The sequence below is a fragment of the Rhincodon typus genome, chromosome 34 (genome assembly GCF_021869965.1).
Source record: "Rhincodon typus isolate 14 chromosome 34, sRhiTyp1.1, whole genome shotgun sequence".
Lineage (NCBI taxonomy): Eukaryota > Metazoa > Chordata > Chondrichthyes > Orectolobiformes > Rhincodontidae > Rhincodon > Rhincodon typus.
The window spans coordinates 12,172,212-12,186,242 of record NC_063365.1 but is presented as its reverse complement, the minus strand read 5'-3'; the positions used below and the strand labels follow the sequence as shown (position 1 = coordinate 12,186,242).

Below are 14,031 nucleotides of genomic sequence, written 5' to 3'. Positions count from 1 at the left end.
AAATGTGAAGTGGAGAGAAACAGGAATGTGGCAGTGTCAAACACACAGTAACAAAAACAGAAATGATTAATGTTTAAAGAATTGCAGTGCCTCAGGAGAAGCTTTGTTTTTGAACAGAAATGGAACTCCATTGCTTCAATCTTTTTTTTTAATTCACAACAGCAAAATGGATGTCAATAATAAAATGGAATTAGAGATTTTCTTTTCCCAAAGGCACCTTTCTAATACTGCGTGATCCTTCATTTTGTCTGTAATTCATACATGCATAGGGGTGCAATCATTCTCTTGGCTCAAAGTGTCATGTTAAGTCATTTAATAATGATTAAGGACATAAAAATGCTTGGCCCATAGGGCAAATCTCAAAAGAGATGCCAATTTACTCATTTTTTTTACATTTTACTGCAGACTTCCTTGCCTGCTGGCATTAAACCGTTTAATGAACACAAGAAGAAGAGAGTTGTCTTTAATTTAGCATCTAGTGATACCACAGAACCACACAGGGCATAACTAACACACTTATTATATCAGTAATTAGGCTCATTGTGCTCTAAACCTTACAGTATAGATGGCTAATAAATGATCGCTAGAAAAGTTACAGGATTTATACAGCCATGTGGATGAAATAAAATGCCTTTTTTGTACAGCTTAACAATGCCAAACTATTAAACCACAACAATATGCCATTTATGCCTTTTTGCTGAAGTGCGTGAAATGTAATTTTTAAATGTTAAGGTCATCAAGATTCAATCAAATAGAGTATGTGACAGATATTTGATGGACATCAAAACAGCAAATATTCATTTCTAGCATAAGGTTAATTTTGGTCTCTTTGACAAGCACTGAATGTACATATAATTATTTATTCTTTTCACATTGAAATCACTTCCTAATTTGTTATAGTTTATATAGTAACTTTAACAGTAATTCATAATGAAGTATATTTTACTTTGACTGTTTCTGTGAGCCATACACACAAGTAAGGTCAAATTTTGATCAAAGGCAGTATTGAACTAACTATTGCATGAAATATACTGCACAGAAATAGGCCCAATTGACTCACTAAGTCCATGCTGCCATTTATGCACCATTTGACCTTCCATCCTTCTCAGTTAACTCTTAGCAGCATAATCTTCTATTCTCTTCCTCATATGCTTCACCAACCTCCCATCTATTCTATTTACCTTAAACGATCCCTGTGATAGTGTGTTCCACATTCTCAGCACTGTCTGGGAAAATACATTTTTTTGAATTCCCCATTTAATTTCATGGAGCTTATCTTCTTTGGTAGCCTCTAGTTTTGGGTTTCCCCACAAATGGGGATATACTTTTTGTTCTATTCTTGAAGTTCATACCATACCCTTGGGAGAGATTGGGAACTTTGTTCATTTTTTCCTGCTCCCAATCACCATCCAGTAGTATTTCAAGTGGATGTTATGGAGAAAATAGCTGTTAGTGTTACGCCTTTCACAGCCAAAATATCTTGATGGCTGTTGCTCTACACTCACTATCAGGGTCATATATGAAGAGTCAGTGCTTGATCAAGCCTCAAGGATGCTACTATATCTATACTCAAAGCCATGTCAATAAACAGAACCACTGTTTTCAGGCTAGGAAAGGTAAAGAACGAGGGAAAAGTATGTGTAAGAGTTCAGGAAGGATACAGATTACTTTTATCCACCTGTTATTTTAATAAAATCAACAGCACTGAGATTGAATTCTACATTCTAATTCATAAATTTGCACAAAATGCATAATAACTGTATAAGTGTAGGCAATTAGAGAAAAGTATTTGGAAATTTTGTTTTCATGATAACATTTCAACTGAAACATAGGTGGCAAGAGACTTCTGTGTTTAATTGCATTAAATGTTAAGGGATCAAAGTCCCAGTTTGCCCGATATTACAAGTCCTGTGAAAATATTGACCATTTATTTGGGATATTATTTCACAAATATGTGTTATGTACCAGATCAAAACCTCACCAAAACATACTGAGGACCTTAACTTATTTTTTTTTAAGGCAAGTGTAAATCCCTGCGTTCCAGATCTGATCGGATTGGTCTACCACTAAGCTTTAAACAAAACACACTTTTTATTCTTAGAACATAATTAAAATATAAACAAAAAGAGCTGGCAATACTTTACAAGATAATATGATTTAACCAGTAATCATCAATCGTTACAACATAGGCAGCAACCATAAACACACCCTCGGCAAAACTGGTGTTTTACTCATGTACCATCTTTCTACTCTAGCAGTAGAGAGAGAATTCTAGTTGTTAGTTCCACTGCCAGCGAGCTGAAACCTTCTCACTAACTGAAAGCAAAACTAAAAATCTTCCAGGGTCTGTGTGAGCCCAGGCCCCACCGCCTCATCTTTGTTTTGTCTAATTTAAAAAAAATACACCCAGGGATAACTCCAAGCTGTTTACCAACTGACTGTCTAGATGAGACATTGCCGCATCGCTGTGGCGACATCACTCTGGCAACACCTCTGTACAGGAGAAACAGGACAGAACACGCCTCTCTTAAAAGCACAGTGCTGTCACACCTGTTGTTGTCTGGTACCTTGACCAAAACACTAATTATTCTTGCATGAGCATTAATGGTGAGTGTTGAAAAGTTATCCAATGGCATGGGAATTGAATAGGCAAAATCATACATCTAACGTATTCTATTATGCATTTCTAACAGGAGTTAGATCAAAAGTGCTAATGAAACCCAGTTTTCCAATCTCGAATCTAAGGGTATCTTGGCCATATTAATAAGACGCTTGTCTTAGGAATCGCAGATGCAAAGGATATTATAGATCCTTGTAAAATTAAAATAAAATCGTCATTCTGGTATCTTGAAAAAAATGGGTAGCTAGTTGATGCATTGGTATTGATTTTCCATCCTTACCTTGATTTGGAAAACGTTCAGTTAGATTGGACAAAAGTGAATGGAGCTCTTTGACTCAAAAAGAGAGGGAGACAGAAAGCAGGAAACTTACTAGCCAGTTATCTAAACATTTGTCATTGGGAGCTGTTAAAGACACCATGAATTATATTATAATACGACAATCATGTTTGACCAAATCTTGGAATTCTTTGAAGAATAACAAATAAAGGGGAACTGGGACAAAAACAATGTTCTGAGGAAGGGTCACCAGACCCAAAATGTTAACTTTTTTTTTCCTTCACAGATGCGATCAGACCTGCTGAGCTTTTCCAGCCACTTTGCTTTTGTTCCTGATTTATAGCATGCGCAGTTCTTTCGGTTTTTATTAAAGGGGAACTGGGAGATGTACTGTATTTTGATTTAGAGAAGGCATTTGATAAAGTGCTGTATCAAAGCTTATTGTAGAAACTAAGACCTCATGGCTTTTTGGCATGGATAGACCAACTGGCTAATAGATGATAGGCGAAAATGGGTCATTTTCTGGTTGGCAAAATTCTAACAAACGATACGCCGTAGGGATCAGTGTTGGGGCCTCATGTTATTTTAATAATTTGTACAAACAACTTGAAGGGCCTGAAGGTACGGTTGCTACATTTGCTGATGGCTCCAGGACAGTTAGGAAAGCAAGTTGTGAAGGGGACCTAAGGATGTTGCAGAAGGATGTCGATTGTTTGAATGAATGGGCAAGGATCTGGCAAATGATATATAAAGTGAGAAAATATGAAATTGTTTTTATTTTCTTCTTCCTGCTGAAATGGACATATTATCTAAATGGTGAGACATTGCAGAGCAGTGAAACGCAGTGGGATCTAGGTGACCTATTGCTTGGATCCCAAAAGATTAGTAAGGAGGTACAGCTAGTAATTATGAAAGCTGATAGAATGTTACATAGTGTGTTGAGTTGGAGGATTGAATACAAGATTTGAGTTGTCATGCATAAGCTATGCGGGACATTGGCGAGGCTACATCTGGAGTATTGTATCAAATATTGGTCTGACAGCATCTGGGGAGAGGGAAAGAGTTAAAATTTCAATGCCACTATGACTCTCTTTAAGATCAATGACTATTAGGTTACCCCTCAAACTCTTTTCCAGAGAAAATAGGCCCAAATGATCAATCCTTTTCTGATCTGTTTTTCAATAGATTTATTGAATAGGGATGTGTCACCTTATGACACCTCCTTATTCTATACCAAAATATACTACTTTACATTCTGTTTCAAAGGAGAATAAAAATCAGAAGCAGGAGTGAGCAATTTTGCCTCAAGCTAATTCCACCATTCAGTTAGATCATGGCTGATCTTCAATTTAACTGCATAGTCCTGCACTATCCCCGTAAAACCTGTTATCTTCAATTTTTAGAACTGTATCCATATCTCTTGAATGTACTCAATGACTAAACCTACACAGTTGTCTAGGATAAGGATTCCGAAGTGAAGAAGTTCCTCTTTATCTTCAGCCTAAATGGCCAGCTTCTTCTGTAACATTGTAACCATCCCCCCAACCCGTCACAACATTCTCTCTAATTTTTCTGTATAGTGCTTATGTTTCTCACTGCTTTATTTTCTCATTTATTTTCCATTTTATTTATCAGTTTCTTCCTCCTGTTCAATTAATTTTTAAATATTTGCCACCTTTCCTCAAACACTCTTAAAATGTATGAATGCCTTCAATCCAGAACGTGGCCATTTATCCTCTGAGTTTGTTCAGTTTAGTCCATTTTATGTATATCCCTTTTGACTTTGAATGCCCTTGTCTCATTGCTCAAATCTCATGGCTTACTTTTTTGGAGGTTCCTTGAATTCCGTAGCCCTTGGTGAGTTTGAGAGCAGATAATAACTGAGATTTGTGTCAACAAGCAAGTGGAGGACAGTATTAACAATGGAAAAATACCACAGTCCCCCTAGCAAAAGGAGAATAATAGCATGGATAAGAAAAAATATGATATGCAGCACTATAATTGTATCATAATGAGTAACCTAAATTCAGTGAAATATAAACTGGGAAGTCTTTTTCATGGAAATAAGGTTTCAGAGTCAGTACTACTGCATGTTCCACAGGATTTCATTTTCACCCAATACAGTTGAAATTTTACTGTGATTCTGGTAACAAATGCAATTAAACATTTGGAGAAATAAGGAAACCTTTTTCTGCTGTCTTCAGTTTTGTCTGTTTCACCAACCTTACGTGGTTATGCAGAAAAATAACATGCATTTTTTTTTTGATGCTTTGTGCACCTTCAGTACCATTATCCAGCGGGTACTTTTAGGTCTTGGTCTTGCTGGTGAAGTTGTTACCATTGTACACCTATATAAGGAAAGCTATGAATCAAGGATGGCAGTATGACTGAAACCAAGATTATCTGGCAATCAGTACTGCTTAAGAATCTAGAAAAAAGCTTGTAATTTCAGAAGGACACACTAGAGGAATGTCCGGTGAACTACAGATATTCAGATGCATACTACCTAAAGCTTTAGTTCTGGAATAGTTGCAGTGTGGAATCTGCAAGGAGAATATATTCACAAGTGTAAGTCATATGAGAATTTCCAAATGTTTTACATCAAATTAAAAGGTAGCATAATCTGTCCAAAGCAATCACATGGCTGGCAAGGGTGAGAACATATCATACACCTCCCAATGCTCTCCCAAAACTCCAAATAATGCATTCTCATCCACTTATCTCCAAGTTCCTGGTAATGCAGCTTTAGAAGAACTAAACTGTGTCCACTTTCAAATAAGACCTTATGTAAATGTTCTGTAATTTCTCCAGACAATTGAGCAGAAGTAACTGGTTGTTAGCATCTCCAACTCGTAGCACCAGTTTCCTAATACCATCTGCTCTCAGAAGCTTGTCAAGTACATGTTTTGAAAGACTCGGCATGCCTGCCAGTAAGGCATCACAATTGATAAGAACCATTAAAAATATCATTTGTATCCACTGTTACCTACATATCTCCAAAATGAATAATGACTGTAATGAAGCAATCTATGTTTACGTATGCATATTTAAAACAGTCTGCCTCACCAGATTTTACCACAAGTACCATTGAACCCTAGTTATCTTAGTCTTAATTGTATTTCATTGGCAAGCAGTTAGGAAGCCAAATGATATGCTGTCCTTCATAGCAAGAGACTTCAAGTACCACGGTAAGCAAGCTTTGCTTCTGCTGTACAGGGCCTTGGTGATACCACACATGAAGTTTTGTGTGCAGTTTTGGTCTCCTTACTAAAAAAAATGAATACATGTCATAGAGGGATTGCAACAAAGGTTCATCAGACAGAAAGAGCAAGAACTGCGGATGCTAGAGTCAGAGATAACACTGTGGAGCTGGAAGAACACAGCAGGCCAGGCAGCATCAGAGGAATAGGAAACTTGACTTTTCCAGGTCGGGATCCCTTCTGAAGAAGGATCCCGACCCGAAACGTCAACTTTCCTGTTCCTCTGATGCTGCCTGGACTGCTGTGTTCGTCCAGCTCCACACTCCGTTATCTTCATCAGACTGATACTTGGGATAGCAGATTTGTCATATGAGGAGAGATTGGGTTGACTGGGCCTGTATTCACTGGAGTTCAGAAGAATGAGAGGTGATCTGATTGAAATACACAGGAAGGTTGGACAGACTGGATACAGTATTATATTTCCTGGGGAGATGGGGGAGTTGAGGTGGCAGTAAAAGGGGTCATGGTCTCATACTAAGATGATGAGAAATTACCACAGAGTGAAATCACAACTCAATGGGCTAAGTGTACAGTAAAATAATTCCCACTGTTGGCCAATTCATCACAAGTTTTTAAAAAATTACATCAAACAATCCAAAATCCTCAATTTAGCTGACTGACAAACTCATTAAAAGAAAATGCTCATCACGTTTCTGTACTTAACAGGGGAAAAAAAAAGCTATTTGTTGCAAACAGATTGTTTTTAACCAATGACAGGAAGGAAACATGCATTACCAATAACTCTTATAACTTAAATTCTACCCCTTTTAACTTGTGTCTCACATGCAGTCAGATATCCACAAAGAACAGGTAAAACATGGATTTTAAGGGAGGAAAAAGAAAAACGATCAAGGAAAATCAGTTCAATTGCATCTATCCAGACCACAGGAGTTGATGAGTTGTTTTCTTTTAATTTATTCTAATTCCTTTTAGTTCTTTGCTGACGTGACAATGTTGTTCGCTCTCAATTCTCTAGGAAAAAGTAACATCATGTATACAACTCGGTGCTCCAGTAAAAGTGCAAATATTTTTATATACTGTCTCCTTGGTATCTTTTCTTATTTTGCTCCAAAGTCCGAAAGAAATGTGAGCTTTACAATGGTGAACCTGTGGAATTCTCTCACAGAAGGCTGTGGAGGCCAAGTTACTGAATATATTTAAGAATGAAGTAAATTTCTCAAGGCTAAAAGTGTCAAAGGGTCTGGGGAGAAAATGGGAGCATGCGTTGAGGTCAAGACTCAGCCAAGATCATATTGAATGACTCTGTGGACTTGTTCGCCAAATGGCCTACTCCTATTTTCTGTATTCTAATGTTTCTATCAATGTAGCAGTACTTCCAGAAATATTTATTGTGTTGTCAGTTTCTTTATAAGGATCCATACATGGTGGTTCCTCCAATTCTCTGCGCATAAAGTACCTTTTATCCACATTAAAAATATGCTATTCTAAGCTTGTTCTCAACGCATCATGAACACTGTATCATTCACCATTTTACTCAACAATATCCTTCTTTCTATAATCTACAAAGTCAATACATTGCAATTGATGCCCAGCAAAGAGGAATTTGGAAGCATTGTTTTCTGGAGTACTTAGAACTTGTAATGCTTTTAGCCTGTTTATATGTAAAATTTTATACAGAGGTGGTTAAGTACTTTTAAAAAGGACTTGTAATAGGATACAAATGAAAATAAGATTGAAGGACATAGCTACAATGAAGACCTTGCATTGATACATTTACAACAGGCTTGATTGTTGCCTTATATGCTGTATTTTCAAATGCCTCCAGATCAGAAGCTGACTGGAATCTGCTTCTTAACTGGACTTTGCAAAATGCATATCAAGAGGTTGTTGACTTGCTTGCCGAGCTGGCTTGTTTTTGTTCAGACGTTTCATCACCATGCTAGGTAACGTCATCAGTGAGGCCTCCAATGAAGTTATGTTGTTCTACTCTGCTTGGAATTTATACTGTCCAGTCCGTTATGGTGAGTAGTGTCATTTCCGGTTTTGACTGGATGATGTCACCTGGCAGCATGGTGGCTCAATGGTTAGCACTGCTGCCTCACACCGCAAGGGACCTGGGTTCAATTCTATCCTCTGGCGACTGTCTGTGTAGAGTTTGCACATCCTCCCCATGTCTGCGTGGATTTCCTCCAGGTGCTCCGGTTTCCTCCCACAGTCCCCAGATGTGCAGGCTAGGTGGATTGGCCATGCTAAATTGCCCATAGTGTCCAGGGAATGAGTCTGGGTGGGATGCTGTTCGGAGGGGCGGTGTGGATTTGTTGGGCTGAATGGCCTATTTCCACACTGTAGGGATTCTATTATTCTAACATGGTAATGAAACGACTGAACGAAAACAAGCCAGCTCAGCGAGCAAGTCAACAACCTCACCCACAACCCGAGCTATGAATCTTTGCTCAAATCTTAAATGCATGTCAAGATTTTGCTGAGCTCTGTGGTGAATCCTGGCCTGTTCTCAGTGGTGATCTGCACCAATTAAAAAGAACATTTTCAGGCCCATTTTCTCTAGGGCTAATGCTGTGCTCACAATAAGAAGCCATGGTTACATCGTCTCTAGGGACCAACGAGCAGTAATTAATACCAATAATTTAGGCATAATTCTGCGTATCAATCGCAACACTGAAATTGGTACAGTCACCTGATTGCTCAAAAAGAAGATTCCTGGTTTGTTGGATCATAGTAGAATTAGCCTTTACAGGAAATAATGTTGCAATTATTTGCTTGAAATGTTAGAATATTTATGCATTTTCTGGTACCCAGCTTCCCATATTTGGCTGCATAGTAAGCTTCTTTGTATACTTAATAGCAGTAATCACATTTGATTTTTCTTTGGTTGTTGTCTGGTATGCTGTTTGAAATGTATTGAGGAGACTGCAGTTTCCTAGAAATGACTTGCTGGTAAAGTGAAACATTGTCTGAACATATTTTTAAAATTCTTTACAATAGCAATATCTTTAGGGAGAGAACAATATATAATAGCATAGTTGAAATTTAATTCGTATTACATTAAAATAACCTATTATGAAAAGTACTGCTGCAATTCCAGTACTTCTCCAAATAACTCAAATATAGTGCTGAATGCAGAAGAGGATAGTTAATTTTCCCAAACTTTTGCATTGAATTTCTTAGTAGAAAAGGCAGTTAACAATGCTTTTTAAGGTTGGGTCTGTACTGTGAAACTCAAAGCGCAGAATAAAAGGACACAAGATTTTCCTAATGCCATAAAGTGGTATTGATGTTGAGAATTTAACACCACAAATTAATTAGAGGAAATTAGTGGATTGAGAAGCCATGTAATGTTCCATTTTCTGGATCTGAGCTGGCAAAAGAAAAGGAGGAATTGAGCACTGATTCAAGCAGTTGTACTAGAAAATTAAATGTTATAGACCATTATCGACATTAACCTTGAACTAATCCAAGTAGCAGACAATGTGGAAAATGCTAACAGGCTGACTGTATTGGGAGTCCTTTAAGTCTAAAAGTACGGCCTTGGTATTAATGAAATATAGGCGCTTTTGCTTGGACATACCAAGACTTTGAGCTCCAAAACATGTATTGGATAGAGTTTCCCAGCTATTATGTTATTAAAGGTCATAACTGAGGGGGGTGCTTGGTTCCAAGTAAAATAATGTATATTTTTGCTCTTGCACATATTTTGTACATCTATGTACAAAAACTCTGAGCCCAGTTGCTGGTAATAAAACAGATTAACTACACAGCTTGATTTGGGGAATTAAGTACTGTGTTTTGAGTTGACCAATGTTACAGGTAAAACAAAGGAGGCAGTTTAATCTCATTTCATTCTTAAAATAAAGCCAAATTGGTTCAATTGCAGAACTACTTGTGTCTAGTTTATGTTGACATTGGTTTTGAATGCATATATGTAATTTGAACATGCTGTATCTCAAATGTTATTTTGAGATCCAAAACGCAATAGACCTATGGCATTAAATTGCACTGAAAGGATTTAGTAAAATATCTGATACTTCACAGGGCTACATTGCATGTGCTTCTTCTGGCATGTAAGAGGGACTAGTGATAAAGTCATACAGCATGGATACAGACCCTTTGGTCCAACCAATCCATGCCAACCATGCTCCCAGACTAAACTAGTCCCACCTGCCTGTGCTTGCTCCATTATCCCTCAACCTTTCCTATTCATGAGCTTATCGAAATGTCTTTTAAATGTTGCAACTGCACCTGCATCCACCACTTCCCCGGCAGTTGATTTCTCTCACGACCCACTCTGTGTTTTAAAAAACAAAGCTCCTGGTGTCTTTTTTAAATCCTTCTCCTCTCACCTTAAAAATATGTCCCCAGTCTTAAACTCCCCCACATTAGGGAAAATACCCTTATCATTCACTTTATTTATGCCCCTCATGATTTTATGAACTTCAATAAGGTTATCCCTCAACCTACCATGCTTCAGTGAAAAAAGTCCCAGCCTTTATATTTAAAATTTTGTATTTTTATATCTCAAACCCTCCATTCTGGCAACATCCTGGTAAATCTTTTATGAACTGTCTCCAGTTTAATAATATCCTTCCAATAATAGTGCAACCAGAACTGCATACAGTCCTTCAGAAGAGGCCTTACTAATATCTTGTACAGCCTCAAGTGTCTGTTTGATACTTTACCACTTAAACATCTCATTATTGGCAATGTCTTGGGAACCGCATTTTTTTTGCCACTTGGCACATTACTTCTGATTTTTGTTCCTTGTGAGAACACATTTATTAAAAATTTTTTCCACTGATTGACTATTGGACTTGCGTATGAGGTTATGTTAATTGTTTGATTTTTCTTATACCAAGTAACGTCATTAATATTTGGAGTTGGGGCACGCTCATTGTAGCATCAGCACATGATCGTTGAACACCACGTTATTTCTTGAGTTGTTCATGGTGAACTTTGACTCAGCCGGACTACAGATATCACTTGATACGTATCTTTATTCTGTAGCAAATTAATGAAAATATGTTGTGTATTTTAGTGTTTGCTTTGATTTTCTATTTGAGGCAAAAGTATTATGAAATAGGATAGAAATGCTCCATGAAATTACTTGGTCTGTTAACTATTTTTGCCTTGACTGTGCCATTAGATTGCAAGTAGTTAACTTCTAAAGCTAGTCCAAATACTTAATGAATTACAATTAAGTTAATTCCTATATGGGCAGAAAATGCACAATTTGAATGCACAAAGATACTGTAATATTTTTAAAATTTTAATACAGAAGACAAGTTGCACATATAATTACTTGGCATAGAACAAAAATCATTGGTCACAACTGATCAACCGTGAATCTATTTATGGTGTACTATGTTGGACGTTCTTTTTAGTCATGTTTAGCTTAGAAATGATATTCACGGATACTTGGAAGGAGGTCATATCTGTGGGGAAATTGTTTCCTGGGATAAAAATAGAGAAAACTACATTCTTATGCAGGATGTATTTTTAAGTGAAGATTACATTATGAAATGCAGGTACCATATGAGGGTAGAGAAGATGTTTCAATATTAACCATAGCAGAAATCAGATTATCAGAAATGGGTTTTTTGCTGGTATAGGAAAATTTTTTTAAATGGACTCTTTCATTGAGAGGAAAAGATGCTTATTGACCTTCAAAGGAAATTATATTTATGATGTATAATTTTAACCAGTTTACCTGCAAACAGGATAGATCAAGAATACACTATATTTTTATAGTCCAAGCAAAATGTGTTCTCCGTAGTAGTTGTTATTTCTTGAAGCAGTGCCATACATCTTGACACAGCTGTTTCCTTATTTTTATTGTTAATCATGACAGTGGAAGCAACCTGCAGAACACCATGCGGCATTGTAAGAACCATCCATGGTATTATGCATCGTTAAACATTAAAAACAAGTCCATTTGTGTTTATTGTGTTTTTAATCTTTGGTTTCTGTCCTATACCCTGATGGGCAAGGTGTGCAGTCAGTCAACTTCTCAAAGTGTGCATTATTCTGTGCCCTAATTGATGATTAAATGTGCAAGAGTAGTGCAATTTGATTCATATTCTGATTTTGTTTTTCCCCCTCATTCTGTGGAATCACATCCCCATACTGACTTGCAAATGTGAGAAAGTTGTCCAGTGAGAAACACTATATCGTCTAACCAAATCAAACTATACGACAACAGATGGAACAACTTTTGTACTTTCCCACAAGTATTTTTTATAGTTGTAACTCTGAAATGTGGCCACTTTGGGGAGTTTGCTCAGGTTCTGTGCATATGTGAACATTTTTATTTTACTACCTGTTTTGTAATAACAGGAGAGGGAGCAAGATGAATTATTTTTGTGTCGCTTGGCAAATCAGAATTGTTGCTTTCATTTGCTTCTGCACAGGTACTCTGCAGTCTGAGTACCAGCTGTGGCCCTGATGTGTCTTTGCTGTGACACTGGTACAATTTGAAACCAGACCTCCTAATTATCATATTTCTGTTTCTGTTGCCAGTTACAACTTGAACTTGCCAAGACTTGTAACTTAAAGCATTGTTTGTTGAAATTCATTTGAAATGAGCCCTCTGAGAAAAAAAGCAATGTTCTTGTAAACAGGGAATCACCAAGTTCTCTGTTCACATTCAGTCAGTTGCACTGCTATTAACTAGAAACCTAGTGAATTTTCCTCTTGTATCATATGTGTCCCTTTGTGCTCTTGCAGCCAGGTATGAAATCCCCACATGCTTTTGCCCCAGGTGTGAAAGCTCATGCTTGGTAGCAAGGTTCCAAATCTTGTCCCCTGACAGAACATGCAAATAATTCTTTGTAATACTGCTAGTCAGCAAATCATTGACCATTTTAAAATGAACTGTTTGCACCTCCAATATGAAAGTGACAATCAACTTAAATCTGGATCTGAAATGACACACATTTTGAGTTACCTGGGATTTAGCGGTCATTGTACTTAAGTTATGGAAAGTGAGAGGTACTGAACGTACAATGGCCACTCCATTGCTGTCCTTTATCTTGAGGGGGTCACCATTCAAAACAGAAATGATTGTTTCATTGCATTGACCCTTGCTAAGAACCTATCTGGAGTATTACATTCAGTTATATTTGATATACAGTTGATAGGGCTCTTGCTACAGGAAAAAATAACATTCAATTGCTGTTTGCTGTTTAAGCAACAACACAGCAGCCTTTCAAAGACCAAAGTGTCTTTCCCGGTGTAACTGAACACAGTATTCCAGATGGGGCTTGACCAAGGCGCTATGCAACTAAGCCATTATTTCCTTGGTTTTGAATTGTAGTCCTCTTATGGTCAAGGCCACCATTGGAGTAACCTTTCTGGTTACATTTTATACCTAACGTTATGACCAGTTTCTTGGAGAGGTTCCCTAATTTGTGGCAAATCCAGATTGAATGCACCAAATTATTAAGCTCCAGCATGATGAGGGATAAAACTGGCACCAAATTGTTTTTCGCCTCCCCCCTCATAGAATCATAGAATCTCTACAGTGTGGAAACAGGCCCTTTGGCCCAACAAGTCCACATCGACCCTCACAGCATCCCACCCAGACTCATCCCCTTATAATCCACCTAATCTACACATCCCTGAACGTTATGGGCAATTTAGCATAGTCAATTCGCCTAGCTTGCGCTTCTTTGGACTGTGGGAGGAAACCAGAGGAAACCCACGCAGACATGGGGAGAATGTGCAAACTCCACACAGACAGTTGCCCGAGAGTGGAATTGAACCCGGGTCTCTGGCACTGTGAGGCTGCAGTGCTAATCACTGTGCTGCTCAGTTGTCCATACAAGGTTAATTTGAAAAGAATCCTCTCCCTTGTGCATACCTTTATCCCAGACCAAAGGATTTTGTTTTAAACAGAATCC

General features: G+C 37.6%; 1 protein-coding gene across 4 annotated transcripts in view; it reads left to right on the top strand.

Annotated features, from left to right (window-relative positions):
- LOC109936756 (adenosine kinase) overlaps positions 1 to 14,031 on the top strand; it is a 503,574-nt gene that overhangs the window by 468,715 nt on the left and 20,828 nt on the right. The gene's annotated exons all lie outside the window — the stretch shown is intronic.